The sequence below is a fragment of the Capsicum annuum genome, chromosome 9 (assembly GCF_002878395.1).
Source record: "Capsicum annuum cultivar UCD-10X-F1 chromosome 9, UCD10Xv1.1, whole genome shotgun sequence".
Taxonomy (NCBI): domain Eukaryota; kingdom Viridiplantae; phylum Streptophyta; class Magnoliopsida; order Solanales; family Solanaceae; genus Capsicum; species Capsicum annuum.
In genome coordinates, this window is record NC_061119.1 from 24,441,329 (window position 1) to 24,452,646 (window position 11,318).

Genomic DNA, 11,318 nt, shown 5'->3' on the forward strand with positions numbered 1-11,318 from the left:
CAGTTTAGAGGCTTTCAGACTACAACATATTTCAGTTAATTTATTTTCGCTTTGGATATTATTATACCCTATTACAAACATTATTTTATATTCAGTATTAGTTCATTTTTGAACCTTTGGCCTTCCACATATTTATAGTATATTATTCAGTTCTCAATTATAGATATCAATCATGGGTTAGCTTGTGGTCCTTCAAGGTCATTAGCACCATGTAGCATTTCGGGTACTAGATTCGGGATGTTATAAACTTGGTATCAGAGCCTAAGGTTCAACAGTGTCCTAGGAAGTCTGAAAAGCCACATCAAGTAGAGTCTTATGCATGAATGTGTTGTGCACCACACTTATGGACAGGAGGCTATGAGATCTTTTAGGAATAGTTTCCCCTTTTTCTGTATTCATGTTATGCCAGTGAGCTTGAGCTAAAATTTAACTCCCAATCTAATTCGTCCTCTCTTTCATTATAGAATATGTCTACCAAAAGGACTAACATAAAGAGAATCGAGAATCAGTTGGCACCTCTGCCCGTTCAGGCAGATTCCCTGGACGAGTATGTCTTTCATGGTGAATTCAGAATTGACTCTCTTACTTTATCTTATTCAGTAGTAGCTCAGAGCAATCGAAAGGCTTTTATCCCACCCAGGCATATTATTTATGCCCAACTGATTGAGGTAGGAAAATGTAGAAAAAAATAAACCAAGAGAGAAAATAAGAGAGCGAGAACAAGTAATCTCAATTTCGTTCAGCCTAAGTCAGAGGGTGGTAACCTTTATTAGTTCTACCCAAAGTCTTCGATTCCAGTTCCTCCCTCAGCCAGTGCTCTGGTCCTTAAATTTAAAGATAGGGTGCCAGGTCCTAAACCTCAGGGCGGTGTTATTAGTGCTCGAACCCATATCTTTTGTCAAACTTGTGGCAAATATTATAAGGGTATATGTAGAGTGGGCAGTAATGTGTTTCGAATATGGCAAGTTAGGTCACAAGGTTAGAGACTGTGTTAAGCTCGATCCTCGAAGTCAGCACGGTCATCCTTCAGCTTAGTTCGGTCACCTGAATCAGTAGGGTGCCAATTCCAGCACTGTCAGTGGGCAACGTCCAAACAGAATCTATACACTTCATCCCAGCCAGGATTAGGAAAGTCCTCCTGATATAGCCATTGGTATATTACATATTCCTCATTTATAGGTTCATGCTTCTTCAGATTCAGGAGCTTTTTTTTCTTTTGTAACTTTAAGGCCAGACTAGATGTTAATAGGACCTTTCTCAATCTCCATACAGTGGGTCAGTCTAACATAGCCCGAAAGGTATACAGGAACTGTCCGGTTATGGTCCCTCAGAAATCCAGGCCTTCAGATTCTAGTAGTAATACCAGTATACATAGGAAATCAGTATGAGAAAATGATTCTCGACCCATTCCTATCCCAATGTGAAGTTTTGTACTTCAATGATCATGATACTTATGCATGCATCATGTCACAATTTCATGAACCCAATTTATATTCACACTTTTCATAAAATCATGTGCAATTCAAGTTCCTAGTATGAATAGTCCCAGTTCACTCAGTGTTTCAAATCATGTCCTATGAACACAAAAATTCTAGACTCAGGTCATGCAGTTCATGACTCATGCTACTCTCCTAATGATTAGATACAAATTTAGACTATGTCACGTATATCCATAGTTTAAACCCCTCAGTGAATCTATGGTGTTGATGTTCCATCCCTCAACCCTCAGTTACAACGTCATTCAGTAATTAGTATTTTGAAAAGGACTCAAATAGTCCTAAAGAACCATGGCCTTCAGTTATAAATTATTTAGCCATCAAAATTTAGCACTTCAGTACCAGTCAAACCCTCAGTTATCAGGAACCAGTATTCAATCCTAGTTATAGTCTTGGTTAGGGTTACAGTCTCAACTACCATCTTAACTACAATCTCTATCCCTGTCCTAGCCCAGTCAGATCATAAACTCAGTTCACTTTCAGGTTTACCCGACCATAGCATTTGGTCATCAGTTATTCAGTCATTGGTATTTTAGTAACTTAGTTTACAGAATGTTTCCAAATCATGTTGGATGCTTGGTCTTACGTTATTCAGGTAATACAGTTTTTCACTCATTCATGCTCAGTTACCTCACGTTACCAAGTCAGTCATTACTTTTTTTGTATAATACTCTATAGTCTAAGACTAGCCTTTCAGGGAAAGTATAGTTCATCCTTACAGACCCAGTAGTCAGCTATCAGTCATTTAGTTAATCAGATAAGTTAGTCATTTAGTAGTCAGCCTTACAGACCCACGTGAATCTTTTTAGTAGTCTCAGTTGCAGTGCATAAGGCTTAGTCACTTTATCTTAGATGATGCTTCATATGCCTTGTCTCATAATACAAGAATCCCAGCCATGTATCGATCTCCTATTCTGATGTCCTGTTCAGACCAGGCCAAGATTCGCTTTCTCCTTTCAATCACTAGAACTCTACAAAAAGAGTTTCATAGGAACACTCCAATCAAGTTTAAGTTTCCAGTATGAGTTAGTTAAGCAGCCAGTAATTCAGTTTAGCAGCCAGATAGACAAGTTCAGATGGTATGATTTCCCATCTTTCCATCTAGTCGCACTATCCAGAGTCTCAGGAATGCGATCATTCTAAGATGAACTAACCAGGTAGTTATGTGTAGAGCTCAATCCATGTTTCATGTCTCAGTCTCAGATCCCAGATATACAGTTATGATTTATTTTATAGGTACCTTGTGCATCACCTCAATTTTTCTCAACATCTCAATCAAGTCAGCATTCTTCAAGAGTCATAGTGTCCCAAGGGGGTGATACACTATAACTCCCAAACTTACATAACCTAGACACTCTATTTTCTTCTTTACATAATGAATCTAGTTTGGAGTAGTGCGTACCTATAAGTTGACCCTCTAGCTTTGATCTCGGTCGTAAGCGATGTAATCATTGGCTTTGTTCAGCTCACGATGCTCAGTCCATAACACACATCACTGACTTAGTCATATTCTCATATTTTTGTTCATACATATTCAGAAAGGATCTCGAGTTTGAGATTGATGATTATGTTTATTTAAAAATCTCCCCCATGAAGGGAGTGAAGAGATTTGGAAAGAAGGGAAAGCTCAGTCCCCAATGTATCGGTCCCTTCAAAATTCTTAGTTAATTTGGCAAGGTAGCTTATGAGCTCGAATTGCCTTTGAATCTTGCCTCAGTTCATCCAGTGTTCTATGTCTCCTTGCTTAAGAAAGTGCATAGGTGACCCAACAGTTGTAGTACCTATAGAGGACATAGACATTCAGAGCAACCTCTCTTTTGAAGAGATTCCAATCGAAATCCTTGACTATCAGACTTGTAGACTGAGGAACAAGAGGTCCCTCTAGTCAAAGTGTTTTGGTGGAATCAATCCATTGAGAGAGCTACTTGGGAGAAAAAGAAGATATGTGAACCAAGTATCCTTACCTCTTCTCCACAAATTCAGGCTCAGCCCAAGGTAATAGCTTTCCTTAAGCTTATTCAGTCTCATGTTCAAATTTCAGTTACAAAATTGGTATTCAATTCCATGCTCAATTTTTATTTCAAATTTGGTATCTTTACTATTACATGTTCTGTCTCATGTTCATGAGTCATTTCAATCATGTATTCACACATCTGATATGTGAGATCAGCTTATCGGTACTCCTAGCCATGCATTCATGTGTCAGTTCAGCCATGCATTCATGCATCAGATATGCATGCTCAGTATACTCAGCTCATCAGTGATCCCAGTCATGCATTCATGAATTAGTTACTCATGAATCAGATATGCTTGCTCAGAATAAATCTCAGTAAAGCACTAATGTTAGTTATGTACTCATCTTTCAGTTGTTCATGTTTCATATATACTTTAGTTTATCCTTTCTCCCATCTCAGTCAGTCTCATTCAAAGACGAATGTTCTCAAGGGGAAGATATTGTAAGACCCCGCAAAATTCTGAGCTTAATTCAGTCTATTTATGCTTGTTAATGGGGTCCCATACTTAGAAAATTCAACCTAAGTTTCCAGACTTAGTTTATTTTGGCCTTCGAAAATTTACAATCTCATTTCACGATCTTAACATTCTTAGGTGGTCTATATTTCCATTAATTCATGATCAGAAAGGTCAATAGGTGTTCCTGGGTAAGTTTTGGATTTTTTGGAACTCGTTTAGAGCACGTTCGAAATCTCAAAATAGTGGATCAACACGATCTTGACGCGCCGCATCTCCAATCACATTGGTTAATATTGATGTAGGTTGCCAGGGTTAAATTATTGAAACTTGACACGATAATGGCGTGATGTGTCGACTATCGCATCGATGCCATTGATGCACAGTGTCGATAATAGTGCCGATGCCCAGTTTCAGTCATTAAATATCCATATTTTTAAGGGAAAAAGGGTCAATTTCCCACCCCTATATAATTCTAAAACACGGTATTTAACCCCATTTCAACAAAAATATGTCTCTCTTAAGTTTCTCTCAAGAACAAATTAGGGTTTTCAATTAAGGATTGAAATTCAATACTAAAATTCAAGAATCTCTTCATCAATATTTGTAAAATAAAGAACTAAGATATGCATAGTGTTCATTCATGGATCCCTTTCGTCCATGAATCCCAAGAATTCAATTTTTAAACTATGAATTTGATATTCATGCTATGGGTTGATTATGTTCATGTAGTTGTTGTTGTATGATTCTCAAGTTGGAATCTTTATGTATTTTTATAAAAATATGTTAGCATATGAGTTGAAAACCATGAATTTTAGTTGGTTATGATATCTTAATTTGATGATTATGCCATGCCTTAAGTCATGCAACCTAAGTGTTTGATAAAATTCCTAAGAGACTAAACATTATGTAATATAGCTGAATTGTGACTTAAGTGATGGATTCATTTTTACCCTTATGTTCAAAATACTCCCATGCTATTGATGTGCAATGTAGATGTTTGTTGAAATGCTCATGATGCTAGAATATGGAATTATAACATTGATTATATGCATTTCTACCATGTACAAGATTATGATAACCATGTACTCCATGACATCCCCAACTTATTGTATTATGGATTGTTGATGTTAGTAATGTATTCAAGAATGTCATTCCTTGTTACTTTCCTTCTATTGAGTCCGGGGGGGTACCCAATAATTTAGCTGCGTGCCTAGAGCCAGTGTCATGTTTTTCTTGATATCCTCAATCAAGCCATGTTTAGTAGAATTTAGTCAGTCATGTGACTCAGGAAAACTCAGTAATCTCAGTAATCTCAGAAGGCTTAGAAATTCAGTAATCTCAGTAGTATTCTGTCAGTCAACAGAACTCAATGAACTCAGTCTAGTTTAGGTTAGTTAATCATGTTCAATATCTATTTAGATGGGAGTAGGATTTAGCACCGAGTAAGCCCAAGGATGGGAACTCACCTGTTATTAGAGGGTGTGATTCTTAAAAGCAGTCCTTGCGCTCCAGAACTACGTAGCCAACGTAGGTTCAGACATCAAACCTGCTATTTTGAGGGTAGATGAGATGGATTAACCTATTATATGAGGATCCCACCATTCTCCTTTGAGTAGCTACTATATGAGGGATCACTCATAGCTTGTCCTTACTAGTGGTGCGGTATTGACACCTTTCCAATTGGGGTTAAAGATTGGACCCCAACTCAGCTATATTGCTTTATTTGGGGCATATCAGTTAGATGACTACTTCCCACAGTTACAGCCTCAGTCTCAGTGTCAGTAATAGAACTCAGACAGTTCTACAGAATTCAAGACTATCAGCTATAGTCAACTCAGTACAGTACGGAACTCAGCTAGTATCATCAGAACCTAGACTGTCAGACACAGTCACTCAGAATCAGTATCAGTTTTATCAGATCTATCAATCATATTAGTTATATCAGATATATCAGTCATATTAGTTATATCAGATATATAAGTTATATTAGTTATATTAGGTATATTAGTTATATCAGTTATCAACAACTCATGTCGTCAGTATTCAGACTTAGTAGTCAGTATCTTCACAAATTCAGTTACAGTTACTCATCCATGCATATATTCTCATGCTCATGTTGTATAGTAAGTTAGTATTATTTGTGTATATGAACCCTTTGCATTTAACCTACCTCACTTGCATACCATTACATTCAATCGTAGTGACGCATTTGTGCTATGGGGTTTTATACCATAGGTTTTGAAGCCCGAGCTCCCGATCCTCCTTAGTAGATCAGACGTTCAGCAGCCAGACTAGCAGCGAGTCCTTATCATTCGAGGACAACATGATTATTTTACTACTTTATTATTTCAGTAGTTTGGAGTTAGTTGGGAACATGACCCATAAACTCCACAGATTTCAGATAGTTTAGAGACTTTTAGACTATAGCATGTTTTAGATAGTTTACTTAAGTTTTAGGTATTGTTACACCCCATTACAGACATTGTTTTGTATTCAGTATTAGTTTAGTTTTGAACCTTTGGCCTTACAACTTATATTCCACATATTTATAGTATATTATTCAGTGCTCAGTTATAGATATCAGTCATGGGTTAGCTTGTGGTCCTTCATGGTCATGAGCATCGTGTAACATTTTGGGTACCAGTTTTGAGGCATTACTGATAACGCTCAATCTACAGCTCTCGTGGGAGTGTAAAGCGGTCGTTAGCAAATATAGAACCCAACCTGGGTTGGGTATCGATCCCACAGAGAATAGCTTGGCCAACAAGCAAGAGAAATTACTAGACTTTTAGTGCAAGTCTCGTAGAAAAGGGGGGATTGTAGTATGTAACCAAAACAAGAATGTAAGAACTGAAAATAGCAAAATAAAGAGAGATTGTCACGTGTGTTGTAAACAATGAGAATTGAGGCGGTGGGGTTATGTCCACCTTCTGAGGTATACGTCTCTATTGGCTATGAGTGTGTAGAGTCTTGACATGTAATTGCTTATAGAGAATTGTAGTCGATGGTAAATCCAAGCGTCTCTCGACCTAAACAAGGACTATTTCACTTTAACTCTCTCGAGCTTAAAGCGTGACTAACGGTACGAATTCTCCAAGAAGTTAGTCCAGGTACGGCACTAGCTTTTTAATAGGAAAGGGTGTCCTACTACCTTGACATTATCTCTTTTCCAGACAAATAACTTTTCTCTCGAACAAGTCAGATGTTAGACTGGCGTTGGTCTATGCGTCTTCTTTTCTAGACAAATAACCTTTCTCTCGAACAGGTTAGATGTTAGAATGGCGTGTTCTTGTGTTTGAACCGCAAAGAATGTAGATTTAAGATGAAGAGAATAATGATATAAGCAATATACTTGTCTTGAACTCACAAACTCATAGCTATAGATAGTAACTCATTCGGCTTCCATAACCCCAACTAAGAGATTTAGTTACCCATGAATGCGAAGGATATCACGTTTTGCATGGTGGATGGCGTGAATAGTAGGTGTTTGGCGTGTGGTTTTAGTGATTCCGTAGCAAGTAACGATTCTCTTGTTGTGGAATTTAAGAGTAGAAGAATGAAGAATTGAGAATGGGTTGTAGGAAGATGTCTTAATTGTAAGGAGATGAATGAATTGTCAGAATGTCTCCTCTCCTTCTCCAAAATCTCTAACATGATAGGGTATTTATAATACTCCTATCCTACTCCTACTAAACTAATAAAATAAATAACCAAATCCTAATATACTAATGAAATCCTTGACCCAATTGTACTAGGGTAAGGTTACAAAATTATAATCCAAATAGAATGATGAAACACATAACCTAATTGCACTAGGTTAATGTATTATGGCAAAAATCCAGCTTTGTGTCTGTAAGTCCCAAAGTCTTCAGAAATGCTGTTTTAGCCCGGGACAGATTTTCCATGCAGCAGATTTAGTCCTTTATGCGTCCAGCTCCTTTCCATCTCGTTTGTGAGCTTTCTTTTGCGTCAAGTAAGCCATAAATTGCTGTATTTTGCATCATTTATACCTGAAACTTTCCTAATCACATTTGTTAGCTCATTTACAGGAAAAAGGACTAAAAGTGTACGAAATAGATAATTAGTTCTCGAAACTAGGCTAAAATATGGGCAAAATATATTGATATAGGCGCGTAATTTCGCCTATCATCAATTACATAAAATGACACTAAAACCCTAAGTAGGTCCCATATACAAAAAATGATTTTTCGAGACCAAAACAATGTTTACACACGAACAAGGAATTATAAGCCTCAAGAAATGTGTGAAACTTAAGCATATTGGGCTAAAATCAAGACTTAAAATAAATTGAGGTTTTGGATCCAAACTAGGAAATTCAAGCATGATTTCAAATGATTATTACCTTAAATTTGAAGATAATCACGATACAAGATAATAATTAAGCTCCCAAGTCACCCGCCATAACCTATTTGTGATTAACACACCATTTTAGTGTTTTAAGATCTCAAATAGAGGAAGCAAATGACCAATTCTTGGCCAAAATAGCTATTTAAAGAATCATTCCAGGCTCAGTTTGTGTTATCGCAACCTATTCATAACCGCGATCGCAGTTGTTGTGATCGCACTAAGGCCTTCGCGATCTCGGTCTTGGCTACACCAGATGACAACTAAAACTTGGAATTTGTCCAATGCCTTGGGATGCATTCGGAGTTAAATTTTTGCAAACAAAATATGTAACAACACTAAACTCGGCATTTCGAACATGTTGGCAAAGTCAGATTTCAATCCGACATTGTTTCGACCAACTATGGGTCCCATAACCATTCTTTCCAATTTTTAACTTTTTGACTAATAGGTCAAATAATATTGGGTGCATTAGGACCCGAACCAAAGGTCTACCTAGACTAAAATTGATATTCTAGATCTGCTGGCACAGTCGGAATTTGCATCTGAGATCATTTCACTAAAATTTTGTCTCAGTGGCTATTTACAACCAGCGAAGAGTTCTAAATAGGGAAATAACTCAAAAAATCAAATAACTATTCGATAATCAAACCATAGGTCACAACAAGTCATAACTGACTTAGGGAAACTATGGAGAAGCTTAAATTATGAAGATAAGAATAAATATGGAAAATAACCTAAAGGGTCATTACAATATTCATTACTAAAAGAAATTTCATTTTTGAAAGTCAACAGATAGAAGGAACCTTAAAAGTTCGGAAGGATGAGGTATTGGGCCCGCATGCTCCAAGCATGACTTCCCAGGTAACCTCAACGGAGAGAAAACACTTCAAAGGGATTTTGCCACAGGTATCTCTTTTTCAACCAACACTTTCATTCTACTTCTAAAATATATCAAGAACTCAACTTCGACTGCTAGCTAGACTCTTACTCAACTAAAAGGGCTGATAATAATAGACTGAACCACAACATATTGATACCATCTCTATATTTGCATAAATCAAAAAAGGCTCATCAAGGCCAAAATCAAACCAAGACATGAGTCATAAAACTGACTCCAAATCCAAAAATATCCTTTCATTACCATTTTGCAGCTGCTATCCACTCCAAACTAAGAGGAAAATCAGCTAAGTCTCGTCCACACCATCTCATCATAGAGAACTCAAAGAACTAAAGTTTACCCGCTAAAAGCCTATAAAGAAAATATGAAAATAAGCTCATAAGGAACTATCTGGGCATACAAATAAAGATAATCAAGGAGTGCAATCCATGCCATGCTTCAACTAGTTCGGATGAAAATCAAATCAAAATCTTGAAATCCAAGGTATAAATACTCATCATTCAATATTACACTCAAGGAGGTATCATCCACTTAGAATGAAGCCATATCAAATCCAACTCGAGTATATTTACTCCCACTGAGTAACTTATCCAAATATCCCAAAGAAAACTGAAACTCAAGGTCAAAATTGAAATAACTAATACACGACCCATGGGCTATCATCTGAACAATTATTAACTATAATCCAACTAAAGTCTAGAAGACTAGATAGGAAACCACGGAGTAGGATCAACTAACATATAAATGAAATAAGAATAAGGATAAATCTAAAACAAAATCTGTACATAAGCTCTACAACACCAAGGTAAAATCTCAATACCATGGTTAAGTCGCTCAGTCTCGAATATCTAAATCAAAATAAAAATGGGTAGGCATTAATGCTCCAAATCTATCATTCTTCCAAATGACCATTCCAAGGAGTCAAATCCAAAACTGAGCCAATAAGGCTATATCAATGTCAACCATCTCAAATTGACTCTAGTATCCAAATCTGACGTATCTAAGATAAATCATACCAAGCCACAGTTGAGATGCATCAAAAGAGTAAGATCACCACAGGGATAACCACTGACTGGTAACACAAGAAACAAACTCTATAATGACTAGCGGGAACAAAATATAGCCGCAAAATAGAAATTATACAAAAGGTTGGACCACTAGCTAAAAAAGCATATAACCCAGTCCATATCCAATGGAGTGCATGAACTATACAAACATACTCAAAAGCTTCTAAAGGCTAAAAAATACCCAAGAAATGGCAAAAACTCTAGGAACTAGGAAAAACACAACTTAAGCCAGAAACTAACAAATCTAATACTCCATCTAGGCAAAGAAATAGCCATAGGCTCATATCATCAAGAACAACAACTCCACCAATCCCCACTAGGCCGAACGAATATTGAAATGAGGATTTTCTGAATCCATCCAAGAATCACATCATTAAAGATGAAAAACCAATCTCAAAACCAAGGTCAAAGTCACAACTACCACCAGAAAGTTAACAACTCAAGCTAAAGAATTTCTAACTTGCCAACTTAAGAAACAATCATAGGAAAGACCACCTACCTCTAAATTTCCAAATACACCAGACTAAACCATAACACAATAACAATGGAGTATCCAATCTTCGCACTCACAACAATGAGAACCATCCTAAGGGGACAAATAAACCTATGAGATAAATCCACGACATCTGATGATTAATATCAAAATCACTATTAGAGAATAAAATAGCCACAAATAAAGAATGTACTTCAAATAGGTCTATATCATAATTGGGTTATATCAACAGGGATAGTCAAAACAAAAACCTTCACAATGGAGGAAAGTCTAAGAATCTCAAACTCTAAAATGGGCAACATAATTAAATTGTCGACTCAGAAACCACAAAGAACCATGGAAGGCTAACTTAACTTCAATACCACAAAACATACCCAAATAAATCTACTACCACTAACTAAGAGGGAACACAGTCAACTTACCGTGCTAGGGGAAATAAATCATTAAATTAGGTTATATCTACTCAAGTTACCAAATGATATCACAAGAAAAATGAAAGCCTAACTAGATAACACTAGTCTATA